The sequence below is a fragment of the Saccopteryx leptura genome, chromosome 4 (assembly GCF_036850995.1).
Source record: "Saccopteryx leptura isolate mSacLep1 chromosome 4, mSacLep1_pri_phased_curated, whole genome shotgun sequence".
Classification (NCBI taxonomy): domain Eukaryota; kingdom Metazoa; phylum Chordata; class Mammalia; order Chiroptera; family Emballonuridae; genus Saccopteryx; species Saccopteryx leptura.
Window position 1 is genome coordinate 125,755,395 of NC_089506.1, and position 8,771 is coordinate 125,764,165.

Sequence of the window (8,771 nt, forward strand, 5' to 3'; positions counted from 1 at the left end):
AATTAACTTAAAACAGACATTGATTTGAAATAGAAGCTTCTGCAAGAAGCACAGAAATTCTTTGGAAAAAAATATTTTAGAGACTGTTTCTGAAGTAATAAAGGCCTTTAAAATTCCTGAATGATAACCTTGCATTCCTCTTCTACAGCTTCTCCACTATCTGCTGTCTCAGTTTTCTTATTTGGACTCACCCTCCCTTCTTCCTTTCTCTTCTATCTTTGCCTCCTCTACTACCACACCACCCTACTTAGACTTAGGGGAAAATAAAATAGGAATTCAGATAAGAATAATCCAGGAATTCTTACAACTTCATTTAAAAAAAGCTGGTTTCAGGTAAAAAGGAACCAATAATTATGTATGTTCCTTAAAACAGAATTTACCTAAATGACAGATTTCTCCGATTTTATCTAGGACCCTGATGGGTTCACAAATAAATTTAAAATTTAACTATTGGAACATTCAATCCTGGCTATTCTGACCTATTCCAAATAATATATTTACTGGTTTCTAGGAGCCAAACAACAGAATTGACTTAGCTCAAACTTTTGCAGCAATGATGAGTGAGTCATCCTGTTTTAACTGTGGGAAGCTTGGACATATGGCTCAGATTGTAGAGCACCCAAGTAGGAGATTTTTTATTGTAAAAAGCCAGGTCACCTTAAAATTATAGGAAGCTGAAATGGGATTTAAAAAAAAAAAAAAAAATATATATATATATATATATATATATATATATATATATATATATATATGTATGTATTAAGCTTATCATTGTACCAAGGACTAAAAAAAGGACATTTCCCTTTCATCTTACTAACAATTTAGAAAAAATTAAAATTACCATTACAAAGGGAAATTGCTAAGACCCTTATAATCACTGGGGGCTAGTTTATCTGTTCTTAACCCTACCCAACTAAGTTGAATCCTACTTCAGAGTAAAGCTTATGTACAAATAGTAGTAATATATAATCAACCAATGATTGCCCACATATCTTCCAGAAATGTAAAATATATTTAAAAGTAAATCAAATACTGCACTTATTGGGAAAATAATAATTTTAAAGAAATTTCTGAGCGTCGAACAGGGATGTGGAAGACCCAGGTTCAAGACCCCGAGGTCGCCAGCTTGAGTGCAGGCTCATCTGGTTTGAGCAAAGCTCACCAGCTTGGACCCAAGGTCACTGGCTCGAGCAAGGGGTTACTCAGTCTGCTGAAGGCCCGTGGTCAAAGCACATATGAGAAAGCAATCGATGAACAACTAAGGTGTTGCAACAAAAAACCGATGATTGATGCTTCTCATCTCTCTCCATTCCTGTCTGTCTGTCCCTGTCTATCCCTCTCTCTGATTCTCTCTCTCTGTCAAAAAATAAAATAAAAAATAAAATAAAATCTTTTTTAAAATCCCATAAAAAAGCCTGACCAGGAGGTAGCGCAGTGGATAGTGTTGGACTGGGATGCGGAGGACCCAGGTTCGAGACCCTGAGGTTGTCAGTTTGAGTGTGGGCTCATCTGGTTTGAACAAAGCTCACCAGCTTGGACCCAAGGTCGCTGGCTTGAACGAGGGGTTACTCGGTCTGCTGAAGGCCCATGGGCAAGGCACATATGAGAAAGCAATCAATGAACAACTAAGGCGTCGCAACAAAAAAACTGATGAATGCCTGACCAGGCGGTGGCGCAGTGGATAGAGTGTTGGACTGGGATGTGGAGGACCCAGGTTCGAGACCCCGAGGTCGCCAGCTTGAGCACGGGCTCATCTGGTTTAAGCAAAAAGCTCAACAGCCTGACCTGTGGTGGCGCAGTGGGTAAAAGCGTCGACCTGGAATGCTGAGGTCGCCAGTTTGAAACCCCAGGCTTGCCTAGTCAAGGCACATAGGGGAGTTGATACTTCCTGCTCCTCCCTCTGTTCTTTCTATTTCTTTCCTCTCTCTGTCTTTTTCTCTCTCTGTGTTTCCTCTCTCTAAAAAAATGAATAAATAAAATGTAAAAAAAAAAAAAAAAAGCTCACCAGCTTGTACCCAAAATCGCTGGCATGAGCAAGGGGTTACTCGGTCTGCTGAAAGCCCACGGTCAAGGCACATATGAGAAAGCAATCAATGAAAAACTAAGGTGCCTGACCAGGCGGTGGCGCAGTGGATAGAGAGTTGGACTGGGATGTGGAAGACCCAGGTTCGAGACCCTGAGGTCGCCAGCTTGAGCGAGGGCTCATCTGGTTTGAGCAAAAGCTCACCAGCTTGAGCCCAATGTCACTGGCTCAAGCAACGGGTTACTCGGTCTGCTGAAGGCCCGCGGTCAAGGCACATTAAAAAAAAAAAGAATAAAAGAAAAACTAAGGTATCGCAATGAAAAACTGATGATTGATGCTTCTCATCTCTTTCTGTTCCTGCTTGTCTGTCCTTATCTGTCCCTCTCTCTGACTCTCTCTCTGTCTCTGTAAAAAAAAAAAAAAAAAAAAAAAGAAATTTCCATAAAAGGAAAATAATCCTGAGACTAAAGTTTTTTTCCAATACAATTTTCGGCCTTTCTCAGTACAGATATTGTCAAGATTCACCAATATCCTTTTTTATTTATTTTTATTTTTGTAATTTTCCAAAGTGAGAAGTGCGGGGAGACAGACAGACTCCCACATGGGCCCGACCAGGATCCACTAGGCATGCCCACCAGGGGGCATTGCTCCACTGCAACCGGAGCCATTCTAGTGCCTGAGGCAGAGGCCATGGAGCCATCCTCAGTGCGCAGGCCAACTTTGCTCCAATGGAGCCTTGGCTGTGGGAGGAGAAGAGAAAAATAGAAAGCATTGAGAGGGGGAAGGGTGGAGAAGCAGATGGGCGCTTCTCCTGTGTACCCTGGCTGGGAATCGAACCCAGAACTTCCACACACTGGGCCAATGCTCTCCAATACTCTTTAAGATCTGATGCATGAGCCTGACCAGGCAGTGGTGCAGTAGATATAGCGTCGGACTGGGATGCAGAGAACCCAGGCTCAAGACCCCAAGGTCACCAGCTTGGACCCAAAGTCGCTGGCTTGAGTGAGGGGTTACTCAGTCTGCTGAAAGCCCACGGTCAAACACATATGAGAAAGTAATCGATGAACAACTAAGGTGTCACAACAAAAAACTGATGAGTGATGCTTCTCATTTCTCTCTGTTCCTGTCTGTCTGTCCCTATCTATCCCTCTCTCTGACTCTGTTTCTGTAAAAAAAAAAAAAAAAAAAAAATTTGATGCATGAGTAGCTGAAATTAAGACCATTATACTAGGCCCTGGCCGGTTGGCTCAGTGGTAGAGCATCGGCCTGGCATGCAGGAGTCCCAGGTTTGATTCCTGGCCAGGGCACACAGGAGAAGCGCCCATCTGCTTCTCCACCCTTCCCCTCCACCCTCCCCCTCTCCTTCCTCTTTGTCTCTCTGTTCCCCTCCCGCAGCCAAGGCTCCATTGGAGCAAAGTTGGCCCTGCTGCTGAGGATGGCTCCATGGCCTCTGCCTCAGGTGCTGGAATGGCTCTGGTTGCAACAGAGCAACGCCCCAGATGGGCAGAGCATCGCCCCTGTTGGGAATGCCGGGTGGATCCCAGTCGGGTGCATGCAGGAGTCTGACTGCCTCCCCGTTTCCAACTTCAGAAAAAATACAAAAAAAAAAAAGACCATTATACTAGATTACTTAAAAAGACATTGTTGGTCGCCTGACCAGGTGGTGGCGCAGTGGATAGAGCGTCAGATTGGGATGCTGAGGACCCAGGTTCGAGACCGCAAGGTCGCCAGCTTGAGCGCAGGCTCATCTGGTTTGAGCAAAAGCTCACCAGCTTGGACCCAAGGTTGCTGACTCCAGCAAGGGGTTACTCGGTCTGCTGAAGGCCCGTGGTCAAGGCACACATGAGAAAGCAATCAATGAACAACTAAGGTGTTGCAACGCGCAACAAAAAACTAATGATTGATGCTTCTCATCTCTCCGTTCCTGTCCGTCCGTCTCTGTCTATCCCTCTCTCTGACTCTCTCTCTCTCTCTGTAAAAAAAAAAAAAAAAAAAAAAATTATACATGGAAAAGAAAAAAGACATTGTTGGTCAAATAAGTTTGTAAATATGATATATATGTTAACTCACTTATAGTTTGCATTGGGTGTGGGGGACAGGCTGTAAGTAGGCAGGGTTGTTATAGCCTAAGGCTTAGTTTTAAAACTAAGCTTTTCTCAAAACCTTTGACTGTTGCATGATGTGGGGTGATGCACTCTCATGAGGAATCCCATTATACCTCATATAAGTGACTTTGTATCAGAAACTTCCTTGTTTGTACATTGGATTAAAGGTTTTGATTTCTACACTATAAAGGAGAGCAGAGAGAGGCCAAGTGGAGGAGGCCAGGAGAAGCAGCCAAGATGGTGGAATACTGAAGGAGAAGCCAGTTTGTACAGAGTTTGTGCAGAGAGGAAATGGGGAACAGAGGTGAATAAGGCTGGTGAGCTAGAAACCTTTGATTCTAGGAAACTCGGATAAGTCAGTGGCTTTGGGAGCCCTGAATGGAAAGGAAAGTGTTTTCCCACTGTTGGGCAGGTAAAATATATTATGCTCACTTTGTTAAAGATGGTGCTGCCCACGTGGAAGCCTGTCGCCCAGGTGATTGCTTGGGATGGGCATGATTATGTTAATGTGTTGGGGGAGGGCTTTCGCGCCAAAAGGTTTTAGAAGGAAAAGAGATCACGCTGTCCCAGGAGAAGAGTGATTATGTTCTAGAACCATGATGGCGAACCTTTTTATTTTATTTATTTATTTATTTGTATTTTTCTGAAGTTGGAAATGGGGAGGCAGTCAGACAGACTCCCGCAGGTGCCAGACTGGGATTCACCCGGCATGCCCAACAGGGGGCAATGCTCTGCCCATCTGGGGCGTTGTTCTGTTGCATCCAGAGCCATTCTAGCGCCTGAGGCAGAGGCCATAGAGCCATCCTCAGTGCCTGGGTATCTTTGCTCCAATGGAGCCCTGGCTGCGGGAGGGGAAGAGAGAGACAGAGAGGAAGGAGAAGGGGAAGGGTGGAGAAGCAGATGGGCGCTTCTCCTGTGTGCCCTGGCCGGGAATGGTACCCAGGACTCCTGCACACTAGGCTGACACTCTACCACTGAGTCAACCAGCCAGGGCGATAGCGAACCTTTTTTTTTTTTTTTTTTTTTTTGTATTTTTCTGAAGCTGGAAACAGGGAGAGACAGTCAGACAGACTCCCGCATGCGCCCGACCGCGATCCACCCGGCACGCCCACCAGGGGCGATGCTCTGCCCACCAGGGGGCGATGCTCTGCCCCTCCGGGGCGTCGCTCTGCCGCGACCAGAGCCACTCTAGCGCCTGGGGCAGAGGCCAAGGAGCCATCCCCAGCGCCCGGGCCATCTTTGCTGCAATGGAGCCTTGCCTGCGGGAAGGGAAGAGAGAGACAGAGAGGAAGGAGGGGGGGTGGAGAAGCAAATGGGCGCTTCTCCTATGTGCCCTAGCCGGAAATCAAACCCGGATCCTCCGCACGCCAGGCCGATGCTCTACCACTGAGCCAACCGGCCAGGGCCGATGGTGAACCTTTTTATAAAAACCGCCCACTTTTGCAGTGCTGGTCAACCTGATCCCTTTTGTCCACTAGTGGGTGTTCCAGTGGGAGGTAGTGGAGCAACCAAACGGTGCTGCGATTGGCCAACACCATGAAAGCTGGAACGCCCACTAGTGGGCTGGAGGGACCAGGTTGACCAGCACTGCAAAAGTGGGTGGGTTTGTTTTTTTTTTACAGGGACAGAGAGTCAGAGAGAGGGACAGATAGGGACAGACAGAAACAGAGAGAGATGAGAAGCATCAATCATCAGTTTTTTGTTGCGACACCTTAGTTGTTCATTGACTGCTTTCTCATATGTGCCTTGACCGTGGGCCTTCAGCAGACTGAGTAACCCCTTGCTCCTGCCAGCGACCTTGGGTCCAAGCTGGTGAGCTTTTTCTTTTTTTGCTCAAGCCAGATGAGCCCGCGCTCAAGCTGGCAACCTAAGGGTCTCGAACCCGGGTCCTCCACATCCAAGTCCAACGCTCTATCCACTGTGCCACCACCTGGTCAGGCAAAAGTGGGTGGTTTTTATAAAAAGGTTCGCCATCATGGTTCTAGGAGGAGCCCATGATGTAGGAGAGCAGAGAAAGGCCACGTGGAGGAGGCCAGGCGAAGCAGCCAAGATGGTGGAGTGCTGAAGGAGAAGCCAGTTAGTGCAGAGTTTGTGCAGATAGAAGGAGATGGAAACAGAGGTGAATAAAGCTGGTGAGCTACAAACCTTTGATTCTAGAAAACTCGGATAAGTCAGTGGCTTTGTGAGCACTGAATGAGTGGGTTTTGGAGCCCAGTGTGTGTTTTTACTTGCCCGCCAGGTGCAAGCTAGGATTAAAGCTAATGGCCCACCAGTTCTTGGCTCCATTGTTTCATTACCGTCTCTCCGAATCTAATGCGAGCCTGCATGGGCCAGGCAGCTGTGATGGTGGCCGTGGCTACTGGCTTTACAGGCATTTATAATTCTATGTACAAGCCCTTGTAATTCTAGCTTTCCAGTAAAATAGATTTATACAAAACCTTAAAGCTATAAATAAGATAGTTATTCCCAGACATCCTGTGGTTCCAAATCCACATAATCTATTACCAGCTATTCCTGTGGATTATTTTTCAATGATAATAAAGTCATGTAATGCCTGTTGGAGGATGTCTGTAAAATAAAAGGACAGGAATACCACTTTGCTTTCATCTTGAAAGGTTACAAGTTTAGTTACACATAATGCCCCAGGGATATATGAAGAGTCCCACCTATTGTTTTAGATACTAAAAGCTGATTTGAATAGTACTGAAATTTCCAGAGATTTCATTCTAATCAAATTCATAGATAAAATACTTGATGCTCTAGGACAAGCCTTGATTCTCTACCTTTAGTGGAATATCTCCCATTTAAAAATTGCTACCAATTAACCCTAAAAACTCAGAGGAATCCCATCTTTCAAAAACAAAGTGGCTTCCTGACCAAGCGGTTGCCCAGTGGATAGAGCGTTAGACTGGGATGCAGAGGATCCAGGTTCGAGACCCTGAGGTCGCCACCTTGAGCGCGGGCTCATCTGGGTTGAGCTAAAATCTCACCAGCTTGGCCTGACCAGGTGGTGGCGCAGTGGATAGAGCGTCGGACTGGGATGCGGAAGGACCCAGGTTCGAGACCCCGAGGTCGCCAGCTTGAGCGCAGGCTCATCTGGCTTGAGCAAAGAGCTCACCAGCTTGGACCCAAGGTCGCTGGCTCCAGCAGGGGGTTACTCGGTCTGCTGAAGGTCCACGGTCAAGGCACATGTGAGAAAGCAATCAATGAACAACTAAGAAGTCGCAACGTGCAACGAGAAACTGATGATTGATGCTTCTCATCTCTCTCCGTTCCTGTCTGTCTGTCCCTATCTCTGCCTATGTAAAAAAAAAAAAAAAAAATCTCACCAGCTTGGACCCAAGGTCGCTGGCTCGAGCAAGGGGTTACTTGGTCTGCTGAAGGTCCGCGGTCAAGGCACATATGAGAAATCAATCAATGAACAACTAAGGTGTTGCAACGAAAAACTGATGATTGATGCTTCTTATCTCTCTCCATTCCTGTCTGTCTGTCCCTGTCTATCCCTCTCTCTGACTCTCTCTCTGTCTCTGAAAAAACAAAAAAAAGAAAAGAAAAAAAACAAAGTGGCTTAAAGGATTTCTGGGTTTGAGTGACTACTGTTACAGGTATCCTTATAATCCAACAGCACAGGCCTGTATTGAACATTCTCACCACACCTTAAAATTCTATCTTAAAAAAAAACAAAAAAGGGGAGTGAGAAGAGACTCTCCCCACAAGAGCAATTGTCTAAGGCTTATTTTACTCTTAATTTTTTGAATATTTTCTCCTCTGGACTTACTGAACCCGAGAGGCATTTTATACCAACCAATGGCCTCAGCCTCTCATGTTGTACTGGGATATTAGCTGGCCCTAAGTGGAAAAATCCAATCAAATTACTAACTTAGGGACAAGGATATATTCCAATTTTGTCATCAGCAGGTCTTTGAATACCATCAAGGAATGAGACACCTGAAGCCTCATCATGAATTGGCATCAGCCCCTAGAAAGCAACCTGGTTCGAGAAATCCAAAAGCCAATAATGAATCCATCTCCGGAAATGAACCCAGAAAAGGACAGCTAACTCACTCCCACTCAAGGAGTGCCTGACATCACCTGGGACACTTTGAAACATCCAACTAGGCATGCTAAAGAACTTTTACAAAATACAGAAATGCCTGTAAACCCCTAAAAACCTGTTTCTCTCTATGCTTGCTCTTTACTGTAAAGCCAGCAGGCAGGGCCAGGGCCAGAATCACAGCAGCCTGGCCCATGCAGGTTCGCATTGGATTCGGACAGTCGGTAAAGAAACAACGGAGCCACAAACTGATAGGCCATAGTCTTTAATCCTAGCTTGCACCCAGCGGGCAAGTAAAAACATACACTGGGCTCCAAAACCCACTCACATTCAGTGCTCACAAAGCTACTGACTTATCCGAGTTTCCTAGAATCAAAGGTTTCTAGCTCACCAGACTTATTCACCTCTGTTCCCCATCTCCTTCCTTCTCCAGCATCAAACTGCACAAACTGGCCTCTCACTCAACACTCCACCATCTTGGCTGCTTCTCCTGGCCTACTCCACGTGGCCTCCTTCTGCTCTCTGCTCTGCTCTCTCCTCTAATGATAATCTCAGGAACCAAGAGCGCAACCTCCCGTTCTGTCCCCAT